General features: G+C 40.0%; 1 protein-coding gene across 10 annotated transcripts in view; it reads right to left on the reverse strand.

The window, feature by feature from the left end:
• Nucleotides 1–16,786, reverse strand: part of ZEB1 (zinc finger E-box binding homeobox 1) — a 194,020-nt gene that overhangs the window by 150,088 nt on the left and 27,146 nt on the right. The window contains exon 1 of one of the 10 annotated variants that reach the window (XM_073801738.1): nt 1,306–1,450. The exons of the other annotated variants lie outside the window; for them this stretch is intronic. The gene's annotated coding sequence lies outside the window, so the exon portion shown is untranslated. Of the gene's footprint in view, nt 1–1,305; nt 1,451–16,786 lie in introns of those variants that run through there. 10 annotated transcript variants of the gene reach the window in all.

The following is a 16,786-nucleotide window of genomic DNA, read 5'->3' on the forward strand; positions in this document are numbered from 1 at the left end:
AGGAAGCACCTCTGTTTGGAATCGCACAGCACGTGGCTGAATGGCTGGCACGGAGCAGAGAGTCTCTATGAACCTGAATTACTAAGCAGGCGGATTAAAGGACAGATGCTGCCATCCAGAGTACTTAGTTCACTGTCAGCGTGTGAATGTTTACATGATGACAGCTGCTGTGCAGAGGTGCTTGTCACACGTGCTATTCCTGACATGCTTGTTATTAAGCTCTAGAAAACAGTTAAGAATATGGTCACATTCAACTAACATCATTTTGACACCTCTAATCGCAAAAAAAAAAAATTCAAACTATGTCAATCTCAAAAATTGTAAGTTTGACAACAGAATACAATCTACTATTAATATCTGGCCTTCATCACCATTATCCAGTTATCACAAAGCTACTATGTCCACAGACGCTAGAGTAAGCTCAGATAAACAGTGCTTTTAGACTTCAACCTTTATAAGATACTAATTCCACTCTTGTCCAAAGTTAATATAACTAATCATGGATCTGATAAGACACAGACGTCCAAATAAAGGGATATATAGGAACCAAACACAAGGAGGATAAAAATATTAAGTTTAAGGTCACCTGAAAGATATAAAAATGCAGCTAAATTTGAACTTTTTTCTCAGTGCAAATGTGTGTATGGCAAGGGAGAGATGTCTGATTTTATCAGTACAATTTGATACTGTGCTATATTGTGAACAGCTACTCTATTTTGGCTATACAAACATCTTAAGAATTTAATATTTTCCACAGAGGTATAGTAATAATGATACATTTTAAAGGCCTAATGTTAAACTAAGTCTATTTTATTATTAGATATTATACATTCTTTCTTCTTCCCTATCACTTTATAATGGAAGTAAAAAATGAAACAGGAATCAACAGACTACTTTTTTGCAAAATTTATGACATTTACTGTAAATGAGAAACAGCTATGAAACTAACAGATAAATTCAGTTTGGTGAAAACTTTACTGAAGCAACACTGAAAATAGGCTATTTTTAAAAGACGATTAACTACAGTCGAACCACAAAAAACTGAACCTGTTAAACTGATTTTCACACTTAATACTGTTTTCTTATCAACATTAAGCATATAAAATCTTTCATAAAACGACTCCTTGCATTTATTTCATTATAAGTGCACCAATAAGCAACAGACATAGAAATTCAAACACTTGGCATTAATTACGTCCTAGATTTTAAAAGCTCTAGAATTTTAATTCAAATACAATGTGGGTTGGTAAGCTTTACACACACGCACTCGCGCGCACACACACTGAGTTAATGGGAAACTCTTACCATGGGTTCTCTTTGGGCAGCTAGTCCCTCCACGGCTCTCTGGATAGGCCTTCCTCTGTCGAGCAGACAGTAGCGAAATCACAACACGCCGTTTGGACGCTCCTGTCTTCAGATGGGAGTTTTCGGCCAATTGCCAGGTGAGAATTTAAACTGAAACTAAATTACCCGAACTTTATTAAGTTGCTTCCACACCCACCAACTGATAATGAACAAAGACTCTAAGCTGGAGAATTAAGTGAGTTGAGTTTGATTCACCTCCTTCCAAGCAGTCTTAACATGTTTAAGAAGTAATGCTAGGGCAAAGAAAAAAAAATCTCTTCAGAGAGCAGTTTTAAGTAAACTTCATTTGCTTCCAAAAAAGTTCCCTCAATTATTCTGTTAACCCAAGTGAACACACGATAAAGATGGTATTTATTCAATGATGTATCTATAAACTATAGAGTCACAAACTTAAATTCTGTCAAACAGTGACTCTACCTGAAAACTATTTGTAATGTTGGGCAACACTTTGACAGTATCATCTGTAGTTATAAAGTATTTATTAAATCATCAACTACTTGCAGTCCATATCATAAGAAGTTAAAGGTTACATGTCCTGCCTGCAAGCCTCATCCTCTGTACTGAGAAGAAAAAGTATCTGGCTACCACTTCCAACAATAGTGCACAAACAACTCGGGCCCTTTTCTGCACCAGCTTAGGCTCCTTTTTTCTTAGTTATTATACCTAATCTTTGCAGTGCCTGTCAGCTACATATGATCTTCAACCATCAGGCTTTCCAATTAGGTTTTTACAGTCTCTGTCTTGATACTTCTCAAGTATTCGGCATATTACATTGCTCCCAGATGTCGTTGAGGTATACCCCAGAGTCCCAACAGCATTTCTGCCCAGCTAGAAGTTGGCCCATTTCAATAATTATTTTTTCCTATTTACAGCTTCAGCAAATACCCAATAAAGCTAAAATGAGGACAGGAAAGAAAAGAAAAACACGGTCTTATTTTCCTAAAGTATTGTGTTTACTACTGATTAAAAATTGTTTCCGAATGTCAACTATAACAGGTCCGAAACTCAGTGCACATAACTAGACAGTCATGCAGGACTCAGATCGTTAACACTGACCGTGACGCGTCACCCCATCCACATTCCAAACCCGTCCTCCTCTCACATGCACATAAGGGCGTGTGCACGCGCACCTCTATCCCTCCTACACCCGGACAACTCTCCCCATCAGTAACCTGACACTGAGGTATTACATACAAGAGAATATAAGGTGAATAATCAATTTATGGTTAAACTAGGAGAAACTGACTTCAGAACACAAAGCCTAAAGCTTGACAAAACAGCAGTGACCCCAAACAGTTTGATATCCTAGAAACAGGCTTACTTCATTCTATCCAATAATTTTAATCCCAAATCCTCAGTAGCAATAACACTTATGAACTATTCAGAGACTAACAGAGTTCTTTCCTGGGTACTACGAGATACACAGGAAATGTTAAACTCCTTTCTCAAGGAGTTTTATAATACACAGCTGAACATGGGGGTTAAGGAGGAGAAAACAGCTCATGAAGACATATGAATGGCTAGACTTGCAAGAAAGAAACAAGCACACAGTGGCAGCTTACATTGTTTGAAGAGACTTGTCACATGGCGGTTGATCTGAGAAGACTTTGTATCAAGAAGCATTTTTAAAAACAGAAAATATACAACCACTTTAGTTAGCCTGATGAAGCCCACAAAGCAAAACTTGATTAAATATGGACTGTGACTATGGAAGTATGCACGTCCTCACTCTGGAAAAAGATCAAGGATAAATTCCTTAGCCAACTGAAATTACACAACACGAAAATACTTGAAAAATCATGCATTCAGGATAAGAGAAGCAAAAACTCTAAATCTGTTCATGTCACTCATCCTAATGATGCCGATCATCATGGCAGTAATTTAATTTTCAGTACAAGAGACGTAATTCTGAAAAGTTACTATCAGAGTAACAAAATCATGAACCAAAAAGCAGAGAATGCAACTCTCTTGGTGTGAGAATAACATTATCGGTAACACACCTACACAACAAAGCTGTTTCACGGGCTTCCCTGGTGGCGCAGTGGCTGAGAGTCCACCTGCCGATGCAGGGGACACGGGTTCGTGCCCTGGTCCGGGAAGATCCCACATGCCGCGGAGCGGCTGCGCCCGTGAGCCATGGCCGCTGAGCCTGCGCGTCCGGAGCCTGTGCTCCACGACGGGAGAGGCCACAGAAGTGAGAGGCCTGCGTACCGCAGGAAAAAAAAAAAAAAAAAAAGCTAGTTGGTTTCACATTCTAGCAATGACGACTTGCCAGTGTGTTTATGTGCTTGCGTATAATCTTAAATATATTCAACTAGTCCACTTATAACAGTTTCAACATGTGACATCACGCTTCATTTTAATGAAGAAACAGGTCCAGAATAAGAGGACATTATTTGCCCAAAGTCACACAGCTAGTCTGCAGCAAAATCAAGACCCCTTAAGAACAAATGCTTCTTTTATTATAATCAAGGAAAGAAACAGTTATGCCTCAGAAGGAAATACAATTTTATGAGGAAGATTTAAACCTTTTAACCTCAATACTAAATCTCAAACATACACATCATTAGTCCCAGAAAAAGGCAAAGAATCAATTCGTAAAGTTAGGGGAAGAACAGTGTATGATTAATTTAAACCTGATACTCCCTCTTTATAAGCTTTAAGGCAGGCAATTAGTCTTACATCCAACTCTTACAGACTCAGAACATGGGTCTAAGGAATACATAAAATTTTATCAAAAGTTTCTATACAAAAGACAATTCGGTAGATTTTCCCCTGGCATCACATCTATTTTTATTTTACCTCCTGGCACTCTATTTATCCAGTTTTTCTTACGATTGTCTAGCAATTTAAGCACAGCACATGGACAGCATTAGAATTGAAAAGTCTTATCTTGACTGCTTGATATAACTCATCCCAACTATATATAAATCGGCAGTAAGAGAAGTTCAGAAAATGTGTAAATGGGAAATATAGAAAGAAATAGTCAAAAACTGCTTAGATTTAGTTGTAAGGATAAAAGTTGGCCACTAACTCAATTTAGCTTTGTAAAACACAGCACACTTTTTTTTAAGTACAACTGGTATCCAAAGCCAGAGTGCTCATTAGGCAATACCTAGAATCAATCACCAAAACTCTTAGAACAGGTAACGACACCAACAAATTAGTTCCACCCACCAGCATGACACACTTCCCCTGACCAGAGTCTGGGAGACAGCCAAAGAGCGTGAAATACTCTTACCATTTATTATTAAAAATAGAATAAAATATTCTAGAATATAAAATCCAGATCTATCTTATGCTATTTAAGCAAAAAATATGTGCTTAAGGAGTTTTACTTATATTCCATTTGGTCACAAAATAACATCTCAGTATATTATATGTATCAATATATACACGTGTATATGTACGTCTATCTTTGTAGTAGAGAGCGGTTGAGTTGTGTCACAACTAAGACCCAACGGAGCCAAAAAAAAAAAAAATTCATGCGAGTTTATTAGAATGTGTAATTTTTAAAAGTTTTCCTCAATGTGCTAAGTTTGTGTGTGTGTGTCTACTTTTTCACCAAGAATTGTGACTGGCCTCCTTAAAGCAACATAGGGTTATCTATGTTGAGGTCTAGCTGTTGAAGTATTCTATATAGGGTTAGGATATTGATATACCAATACACGTAAGAAGAAACAGCTTCTTTATATCATTCACATTATTCACAGCAATCTTTGAGAGAATAGGATTTTTTAAACCAACCAAAGAAATATGCCTCATCCTTTTCATAAATTTACCATGTTTATAGGAAAGTCATCTGGGGGGCAAGTTATTTGACTTATCTCTACCTGAGTTTCTCCATCTGAAAAATGAAGCTAACAATAGCATCTCACCTCACAGGCTTGCTGTGAACATGAGGTAAGTTAACAGCTGTCCACCGGCTGAAGGAGTGCGCCAGGCACACAGCAGCCTTCAAAGCCGTCACAGCCATGGTAAGCACCATGACCACCACCATCACCACCTTTGGAAGCACCTTCAAGGAGTCTTAGTAAGAAAGCAGACTAGGCCACACTCCCAGAGATTCTAATTCAGTATCACACCAAAGTCTGAAAATGCTGTATTAAAGAGAAAGCAAATAAATATGCAAAGCACTGCTTGTACCGATATGACATTATGAAGACAGTATCTAGAAGCAAAATACTTTACAACAGAAAAGGCTCCAGCTTTAAAAGTCCAGTAATAGTGTTACTTCCTTCTCTAAAACACACAGAACCCACCCCCAAAGCCAAGCGTTATTTTCTAATAAGCCAACTGCTCTACAGGGTAGACAGGAATGCAGAAGTAAGTAAGGGGTCCTGGGTTCAACAAACAGTTAAAGAAGCTTAAATACTCCATTCCTTCTTGGGTACAGAGTTGCAAGCAATTTTACAAAAACTTCCTGTGAGTAAGGCAGTTACCAAACATTTGCACGCTCACTTGAGGTGGTGTTCTCTGCTAGGTATTAAGGGGGACAGAAGCACGAGATACGAAGCGTTACTGGAATCTCAGCAGGAAAATCACCTCTCATCACGGAAGTCCGGCTCCAGCTCATGAGTAGTATGTGCTCGGAGCTCAGAGAAGGGATTTTGATGGGGAAGGCTTCACAGAAAAGATCTTTGCTAGACCTTATAACAAACAAGATTTTTACAGGTAGAGATAAACTCCATTTCAGGTCGAAGAAGTGTGAGCAGGAAGCAGAAACTTGGAAAACCACCGCTATCCCAGGACAGCGCACACACCGCAAAGCACCTACACTGCACCCCGCAGAGCCTGATCATCTACCTCACTTTCTCTGCTCAGAAACCCAACCAGTCCTTCAGAAAGCTTGTATTGGCAACGGCGTGCGTAACGGGGTATGTTACGACAGTCCAACCCTGCTTTTGAAAAGGGACAGAGACGGGAATCGAAAGGGTTATTTTAATCCATCAATTGACGGTGAGGAACAAAACAGGTACTAAAGATGGTTTAAGTTTTAAGTCGGGTTTTTCCAGCAACTCTCTGTTCTGCCCTGTCAGCCTAGGATGAAGGAAATGGTGGAAAGCGGACTTGGGGTGGTCTTGGCGGCAGGCGGTGAGGACTACCCCGTGGCAGCAAAGGCAGAGCAGCTCCAGCAAACACTTGGAAGCCTGCTCCGGTTTACCAGAGCCAAGCGCTCACAGCTGCTTTTTCTTGACGACACTTCAAAAGGCCTTAAGGGTGTGACTGACGAAGAAAGAAAAGGAACAACAGTTTGAGACACGGAATGCCTAAAAATGTCGATCATCTGGTCTAAAGATTATGTTCCCTATATTTAGTAGGGCACACAAACGCATTCTACTACAGTTTATGACACAGTCACAAATTCCGCCTGCCCAACAAAAACGGATCAACAGTAAAACTGCTTTATTCAGTACAAATAAACGTATCAAGTACTTGTGAACAAACCTCAATAATAAACAAAGCTCATTTATTTCACTGGAAGTGAGAATTTTTGCTTTGTTAGACTGGACTCACCTTTAAATTTCATATCATTATTCCTGAACATAAGAAAAATATAAGTCATATGTGATTCTCATTTAAACCCTACCTCACCCCACCCTCCGCCCCCTGGCCTTTTTTGGAAAGTTGTTCATAGGTAACGTTCATAGACATCCATGATATCACATGTTTGGATCTTCTCAGTCAAGCAGGTCACATCACTGAGATGGCTCCTTAAAAGCAAAGGCTGTGCTTTTCTGGGTTTTGTCTATCAAAACTCAATGGCACTAGGGGACTTCCCTGGTGGCACAGTGGTTAGGAATCCGCCTGCCAATGCAGGGGACACGGGTTTGAGCCCTGGCAATTAGGAAACTAACAAGTGCCCAGCTCTATGTAAATACTTTTAGAAAATTATAAAATTATTTTTACCTATCCCTGGCTTTTAAAGAAAAGTGCTATATATTTTTTTCTATATTTTCGTAATTGCCTACTATGACTGTGTATTACACGTGTTACTGGGAGGAGAGGATTTAAAACATCGGAATGTACCAAACAATTTGACATCTTCCTGATCATTAATATAAAAGTTAAATAATGCTTTCAGTATAGTAATGCTTTCAAGGGTCCATGACCTACTCAGACTGCTCTTTTCTTATACTCTGAGTTTTCTCTGACATCAACTGTGTCTTGTTTCTGCTGTACTTTGCTGGGAACTGGTTAAGAGAGAACCACTAAAAACAAAAAAAAAAAAAAAGAGAGAAAGAGAGAGAGAACACCAGACGCCCATCTATATAGCTCACTGGCTCCCTGCTCCCCACACATCCCGCTCTTGACTTCCCAGTTAAGCACATTCAGACAGCTGAAGCTGCGAGAAGCGTGCTCTGAAGCACAGACGAATTATTCTGGTGACAGTGAATCTCTTTTTGAACTTAAACTAAAAATCAAACCTAGATAGTTTTGTACTTTATATAATATAAAAAAAATTCCTCATTTCCTCTTTCCTTTTCTTCTTTCTTTCCTTCCTTCTCTTGGCATTTACTTTACCTAGAAATAATTCTGACCTTTTATCTTTGTATTGTGATTGCAGACCTCTATAAAGCAGAGGCTGTAACATGAAGGCCTGAGGGCTAAATATATTCTACCGTCACATTTTTCCCTGTAGTGATGGTTTTAAAAAACATTTGAGGGCTTCCCTGGTGGCGCAGTGGTTAAGAATCTGCCTGCCAGTGCAAGGGACATGGGTTCGAGCCCTGGTCCGGGAAGGTCCCACATGCCGCAGAGCAACTAAGCCCATGCGCCACAACTACTGAGCCTGCGCGCCACAACTACTGAGGCTGCGCTCTAGAGCCCGCGAACCACAACTACTGAAGCCCGCGCGCCTAGAGCCCATGCTCCACAACAAGAGAAGCCACCGCAATGAGAAGCCCGCACACTGCAATGAAGACCCGACGCAGCCAAAATAAATAAATAAAAATAAAAAACATTTGAATTAGTTACCAACTAATTTACACACAAATCTGTATTTCAGGATACTTTTGAAAATCTGGAAAATGTGGGAACACTCAGCCTGAACACTCGCATGGCCACAATCAGGTGGAAAAGAGTACTAGCCGCTCCCCACCCCCTCACTTAGAGGAGCATAAACTCCCAAGAACCCCAGGCTCCAGATCATTTCCCTAAATGCTCTAATTCTTCCTGTCAAAGCTCTTACAGGTATTTGTCTATACGACCCCGATACAACAGACTGACAGAAGCCGTAAGTACACAAAAAAATACTGCTGGCTAAGAAAACAGAGCAGATCGTAAGGCAATCAGGCAAGCTTGCTTTTAAAACTTCTCCCTTCTGAATCTTCTAATTTAATTAGGAGCCTATTTCTAGAACCAATGAGCCAACTGTAAATTCTGATCATTACAAAGGAAAAAGTGTTTCTTAATAAAATGCTATTTGAAACAAAATGGTTTAAATCTCAGTTTCAACCAACCAATCAGCAATAATAAAATCCTAAACATTCAGTCACCTTTCTAATCTGATGTTGATTAATAAGTGAACCAAGTAACACGCACTACATGGGTCCACATCGTGTACGTACAGAACTGCTTACATGCGTCACCATGTAAAGAAGATGTAAAATTCTCTTTTAAACTAAGTTCTCCATAGACTACTTAATGGAATCCACCAAACAGTAACAGGAATTAGCTCAATACACAAGTTATTTTTAAGGAGCAGTGCTTTCTCAATTACATTCTGTGTCACAGTCACTCCCTGGCATTGAGCGCAGGTCACTCAGAGGATTCTGGAAGCGACCTACAGACGGGACAGCGACAGGACTAGTGCTGCGGCCCGTCAAGTCCCTAGGCCTGGTCGAACCTCCCACAGCTCACAAAGCTGCCCCTCTCCCTCCAGCTCAGCTGCTGGACCCATCATCTCCAGCCTGGTCTACGGCAGCAGCTCCTAACGACAGGCTTCAACTTGCACTGAGGTCAGACTCAATGGTTTTCAAGTGAAAACCGAATCAGCTCACCCCTCTGCTTACAACCCTTCCACGCCTTCCAATATCCTTTAGGAAAAAGGCCGAAGTCCTGAACAAGGTCGCATAATCTGCTTCCTGAATTCCTCTCCACCTTTACGCGTCCTCTTTCTGATGCTCAGCCGCACTGGAATCCTTTTAGTTCTTCTCTTGCTTTCGCAGAGGCTATTACTGCTGCCTGCAGCGCTCTGACTCATGCTGATTCCTGACAACCTCAGCCTAGAGGTAACTCGCCTTGTCCTTCCCTGACTTGCCCATCAGCACTGCCCACCACCAGTCCAGGCCGGGTTAGGTCTGCCTGCTACATACTCTCCTATCACCTTGTGACTTACTTCTCCCTTAACGCTCATCTGAGTTGTAGCTACTTTGGTCTTTTCCAAAGTTGCTGGTTTCATGAGGACACAGACCTTAACTTCATATTTACTGTCTTACGGTATCATTTAGCAGAATGCCTGGCACACACTAAGAGCATTTAGTAAATATGTGTTGAATAAATGCATCTCACTAAATTTTAAGTTGAAAAGGTGGCATAGTACAGTAGACAGTACACGTATCTGGACGTCCTGAAGACCCGGTATGTAATCCCAGATCTACCGCTTATTGCGTCACTAAGTCTCAAACCCTCAGATTCTTTACCTCAATAAGAGCAGTGTCCAACGCCCTCTCTGTCTTCCTTACGTAGTTGGGGGGAGGGAAAAAAGAAATAGTCTGTTTTCGAAATTTTACAATGCATGTATTTTTCACTTTAACACTTTTCAAATCAAGAGGAGTCTTACAGTAGACATGAAAAGAAACTTGCCAGTTGTTACACATCATAACACCTTGTCACTGCCTATCCATGTGTGAACTTGGACATGATTAAGAATATACCTTTTATCTATCACCTCAATTATCTGCATTGATAGAACCACATACAGTTGAGTTTTAACTTAATGTTAAATCCCTAGTTACCTCTTAAAATGTCTTTATAAAGATCGCTATAATGCAGCACTGAAATAAAAAGTTATTGTACATGCAGAGCTGCCTGTAACATGTGGCTAATTTATGTTCAGTGAAGATTTACTAAGTGATCATTCTGAGCAGGTACCAAATACCTGTCTGTGAAATTCTCCTGGATGACTTTCAAGAGAAGTTACTTAACTTCTAGTGGTATGTAATATAACTACTAAAAAAAACAAAGCTACAAGCTTAATTAAATAGGAAATGGAAGCGAAACCAAAGTAATTCCTGGGTGTGCCTCAGAATTATGCTATCGACCTGAAAAGTGCTTGAGGTCAAGAGCAGCACCCCTACAGCTGAAAGAAATTCAGAATAATCCTTAGATAGAACGCTCCTCCCCCCTCCAAAATAAGTGCTTGATTTTTTCGAAAAAGAGAGTAAAAAATGCACTAAAATCAAAGGATATGTCTTACAATCGTCGTCTCTCAGAATCAAAAAAACGTAGTAATATGCATGAACATGCTCTGCAAATTAAGTGCCACAAATAGGTAATTTTAAAGGCACCCATTGTGTGCCGTGTACAAAAAGCAGTGCTTTCCATAAAACTTAGAAGCTTCTGCCATAAGTTACTTACAAAGTCAATGTTTAAAAATAAGAAGGTGAACAAGATTCCAATGTTATTGATTTTTTTAGAGGAAATGAAACGTTCCCTCTAACGTTCAAAAGACAAATACACTTGACAAAACTAAGTCCACTTCTTTTGCCCTGTTCACACTTTCAGCACTTTCCACGTAATCCATAACCCTATCATACGTTCAATTCTTTAAAATATTCTCCTGGGAAATCTATTCTAACATCTAATGGTTATCACTGTCCAAAAGTTCTTCCTTACATCTATCTCCATTCTTCCAATTGTCTACTGTATTTAATATAATATTTTATTTGGTTTTATCTTTGTAGATACTGTTTAAAGCCAAATCAATACCCTCTTCAACCTGATCCTGAACAGCAAAAAGCAGGACTTGTGCTTTCACTTATTTTTTATAAGCGGCACTGATTTTCTGACTCTCTTACCTGGTGACCAAAACTCTGTAATGACAACATGACAGGTTGGTGGCACTGGTGACTCCCAAGACTAGAACAAACAGCCGACTCAAAGTGAATCAATCTTTGACTGTTAGCACCATGGCTGTATCAACCAAAGCAGCCAGTATTCACATCCTTCATATAAATGGCCAGTGGAAAATGACGTATCTCTTCAGACTTCTTCCTCTGATTCGGTCTGGTAAGCCCTACAGCAAGGGACTTGTCAATCAGATCATAAACAAATTCTGGCGACCTGAAAAGACGGCGTGGGAAAGTCACACGACTTCTCTGCAAACTGGAAGGCGGATGGAATGCAGAACGATGGCAAATGGAAACAGCCGATTTGCTTAAACACTTCGACCAACCAGCAGCCCCCTACAGTGGGAACAGTCTGTACAGAACAGTTATAAAGAACTTCTGCACGAGGTAGATGCTTACATTAGAGCTATCCATTAGATGACTACTGTAAACTTTATTCAGATTAGAGCTAGCAAAATACCTTGATAAGACGGATACGACTTGAGATGAATTATCACTTGTCATTTAAAAAACATACTTCCAAGGACCCTCATCACAAATACAAATATTAATCCAACATGCAGGACAGGGGAAAGGGACGTGCTGGGAGCAGCTGGTGCTGCAGCAGGCCGCCGCGCCTCCACACAGCCATCTCATTTAACTGTCGCATGATCCTGCGGGGTTGACACTACTACTGCCCCCCGAGAACATGGCCGCGAACAGCTGTTCCGTGATTCTCGTGTGGAGCCAGCACACGCCCCACACGTGCCCGGTGACGCCAGCTTGTGACACGTGGTAACAACGAGAGCCTACGTCCCACGAAAGAAAAGCTCGACTCCCCTGCGGTAGTCCAGGTTCCCAAGGAGGGCGGCGACAGCACAGGCGCCCCATCCGGCAGTGGAACCACCCCCCACCCCCCCTTGACCTGAGCTGGCCTCGCGACCTCTTCTGGCCAACGGAACGCGCAGGAATGGCTCCGGGTCGCTCCAGAATCTGGGCCTTCACCTTCCGGGGCCCTCCTCCCTGAAAGCCAGCTAACCAACTGGGAGAAGCCCGAGAGGAGCCCCCCCGGAGAAGCCGCCCCCGCTGCAGCCTGCGTCCCGGCCGTCCTTCGAGCACCGCGACCACGACCCCGAGAGGCATCAGACGCGGCCGGGCAGCCCTCAAGGGCACGAGGGATGAGCAGCCACTGCCGCGTTAAGCCAGAGCCTCAGTGGCGTTTGCTGCGCAGCAACTGATCAGTGAAAGGCGCTCTGTCCTCTCAGGAACGCGCTTCAGCGATACAGCATCAGCACGTAGAAGGCCAGTGAAACCCCAAAATATTTGGTCTCTGGGACTAGTGAAGTAGAATTGTGAAACACCACAGTAAAGCCTAAGTTTTAAGAATTACTAAGGATCACACCTAATTTAGATCCAAAAAACCCAACATGGTTCAGCACTTAAAGTCAGTGTGAATATCACAATGACTGTTTATGAATAAAGTTAATATTGACTGAATCTCCAAGTCCTAAAATAAGCAAATAAGAAGGTATCGCTTGAAGTTTGAAAAAGGCAAATAGGTAACACGGCAAAGTTCGGTTACATCACAATACAGCATCTGAAGCAGCCTCATCAGCCTACACATTATGGGTTACTGTCACATGGAGAAGAGCACACGATGAAATGTGTAACACTGAATTACGCTAAACGTATTTATCTTACTTAAAAACTTGTTCAAGGATAAACATTTCACTGGTGAAGTATCAGTACACTACAGAAGCAGCAAAATATCAACTAATAAATATTTCCAGTTGATGGAAGTGTGGATTACAGTCTAATATCTTACTTTAAATTTCCATCACATAAATGTAAAGTATTATTACATCATGAAATGTGCTGAATATACACAAGTTTGAAGAAATATTTTTGGATAATCTCTTAAGATATCCGGATACTAATTTATTACAAAAAATAAGTATGCAGTTGATTTATGAAAGATAGCCACCATCTCCAGTGGTGTCACCGACCAAGAGGCTATCGGGCTGTGGGAGAAATCGCTTTGATCCAGTAAAACACTGAGTCTCTTACGACTTAAATAGCAGAGAAAATAATCTAGCATAATTCCTACTTTGGTGCTGTAATAAAAGGTAGAAAAATGGAATTTCACATAAACATTTAATATTATCTTCATAATTCTTAGAAAATAAAAAATTCTCAAATGGCATGTAAAGAATTAAAACTCTGACAATGTCACATAGTGAAAACGTTTCTGAAAAACTAGAAGAAATGCAATGATTTACTCAATTTTAAAATTCAACTTTGTCTTGAGGCAGACACTATGAAAGATACTAAAGCCAAAAAGAAGAACGTGTTTTGCTAAAGAAAATGCCCCAGGCAACTTCACCTAGGCTAGGGTCTGACAACGTGTAACTACGACAATGCATAACTACTCTGCACCTTTCTAGCCGCTACTAGAGAATATACATTTAAGACAGATTCCTCCCTTTCTCTGGTGACCCCAGTTATGCAGCTAACCCTGAGGCCGCAACCATGCCCGAGCCCTTGCACATTCACACAAAGTTACTCTTTGGCTGTAAAGGATCCTTTTAAAAGAGAGAAAGCGAATAATGGGGGAGAAAGGAACTGGGGAGAAAGAAAAAGCCGCTTTTGTGCCATATGAATTATTTATTCAGTCAAGCAATGAACTCACTATTTCTACCGCTAACAGTCCATCAGGGAACTCTAAATAGTGAACTCAAAGACTAACAAAGTTTAAAAACTATCACTATTCAGTAAACTTCTGCTTTTTTTCTACTTGAAAACACTTTTAACACTGTAAATTATATTTTTCTAATTTATAAATTTTATAAATCAGAACAAAAGTGTCAATTTTAAAACAGACCAGCAAATCAGCTAAAAATTTTCATCACGGGATATTAGAAACCAAACTATTTTTTGTTATTCTTAATTGAGGAAGCTAATTACAAAATGCTCATTTATCAATCTTTTAATTTTTATCATTATTTGTGTCCATTTAATAATTAAACGTCTTAAACTGGTTCAGGAAAACCTCTCTCCACTGGTGACAGTGTCATCGAGATTTACTTTACAGAAGTCTCTGCTGGGTAGTCCCGGCACTCGATGAGCACAGCCAGGCTACGGGTCAGGTTTCTCTCACAACTCTTAATGATGTCTGGTTGCCTAAATTATTAATAGAGCTTAAGTCTTCTTTGAATATAGGCAGAGTTAAGGTGGTTGCTTCTTGAAAAGAGAAATAACCAGGTTTATTCTCTGCCCAGGTCCCCTTTTCCTACATATTTGAGATCACACACAACTTCTGCCCCCTTTCTCATCACAGAATGAATAATTTACTCTAAAAATATGAAAATAGTTTGCCTTTGTGTGAATATCTGAATCTTTAACAAAATTCTCTCTTTTTTCTTTGGCTTCGACTGAGTCATTTTGTAACCTACAACCTACACAGGACACAACTTCCTTCGAAAAGTTATGTACACGTCTCTTTATACTTTCATTCTCTACTTAAAATTATTTGAAAATCCTTCTGTCTCAAGAGAAGTTGTCTACATGATGTAATTAGACTGGATCCCATTTTTCTTCTCCCGCTAAACCACCTGAAGAGTGAACCACACGTCTTGTTCCTCCGGCCCGGTGCCCTCCCTCCTCCAGGTACATCTGATACTCCCTACTCCTGCCTCCTTCCAGACAGATCACCTGGTCAGATGCCAGCACTCGTCCTCCCTGTTCAAACCCGTTTTGTAATAGAATGAGAATTAGAGCTGGGAGAGCACTTAGAATTCATTGAAGCTTATGGTGAGGAAACCGAGGCCCACACAGCTCAGGTAACTAACCCAGACATCTACATTAGCACGTGGCGGGACAGAGACTAGAAACCACGCTTCCAGACACCACCTGGTGCTCTGTGCTACGCGTCCTCACCAGCCTCTCAGGAGGATTCCAAATTCATACTGGAGAGTACCGACTGACGAAGCCTTTTGCAAAGAGCGTTAGCAATATGTATTAGGAGGCTTAAAAGGGTCTGCCCAATAATTTCACTCCTGGGACTCTATATCCCAGGATAAACTGTCAAACCAACTTTATATACAAATATTCATGTCAGGTACTTATAATAAGGAAAACAATTTTCATAACGTATGTCCAATAAGAGGAGCCAGTATATCCACTAAAAGACCTATAATGGAGTAATCTGAATTGTTTATGAAAGTTTTATAAACTTTATAAAAGGTGCTTTCCTATGTTAAGTGGTATATGCGTGTGGAGGGGACAAGTTAAAAAACTCATGAATGTTTTCAAACAAATGAACCCTCAGCTCTTCACTGAGTGAGATTCGATTACATTAAGACTGACAGAAATAAGAGAAGAAGAATCTTATTTTAATAAGAGGAGGTTATGGGGGGAGGGGAGGGAGGGAGCGAGAGATCTTCCTCTAAGAAGTACATTTGTTTTTTTTAAATCGGCATTTCACAATTCATTTTCTTTCTCTAGCACTTTATAAGGAATAAAAACCTGCCCTCATAATCACTTTAGAGTAGAAATAAAATGAGTTTCCTAAACCCTGACTAAAACCTCAAAAACTTCCTTATCTAAAGCTGAACTGCATTTTACTTAGAACCAGAATAAATACCCTCCAAGTGTTTGGAAAATTTTTAAAGTTCTCTTTTAAAGCACCAAATCTCACTTATCAAAGCTTCAAACAATCCTCAGTGGTTAGAGGCCTTTCAAAAATCACACTCTTAAAATTCTGTAAATATTGTCTAACCTTAACTCCAAGGAAAGGGCTGAATGAGCAAAAGTACAGTGTTAGGGTAGAAAAATATTTTGTGCATCTATTAAATGGGCAGTGCAGAAAAATGTGCAAAGAATATTCACATTATTTAAGACTCAAAGGTCTGATAACACATTTATTTATTCTGTAACCTATAGTGAAAGAAAGACCTGATAACTGACATCATTAAACATGTATGGTTATACCTGAAAGACAGAAAATAGGACTTATGTGTAAGTTGACAAGATTTATTAAGTTCCTTTTACACAATAAAGAATAACCAGACTAACAGACAGTGAAAAACTTTATCTTTTCTCTGACAGGATTTTTTCTATGTTAGTTACTATTCCATGCCTCTCTTCAACAAGTGGTCTGTCCTTAACTAATCAAGACATAATAGTAACATTAAAATGCTTTATCCACCTCCAAAAGCGAAAAGAAAAGGGATACATGAAAGTTGTTTATATATTTACTTTTTGTTAAAAGAAATACTATTAGTCCCAAATCCATCTAATTCAAGATAAATTGTTAAGGGCAACTGTTAAAACATCTCAAAAAGTTCCTGTTTCATTCGAATTTTAAGTAC

This window comes from Tursiops truncatus, chromosome 2 (genome assembly GCF_011762595.2).
Source record: "Tursiops truncatus isolate mTurTru1 chromosome 2, mTurTru1.mat.Y, whole genome shotgun sequence".
Taxonomy (NCBI): domain Eukaryota; kingdom Metazoa; phylum Chordata; class Mammalia; order Artiodactyla; family Delphinidae; genus Tursiops; species Tursiops truncatus.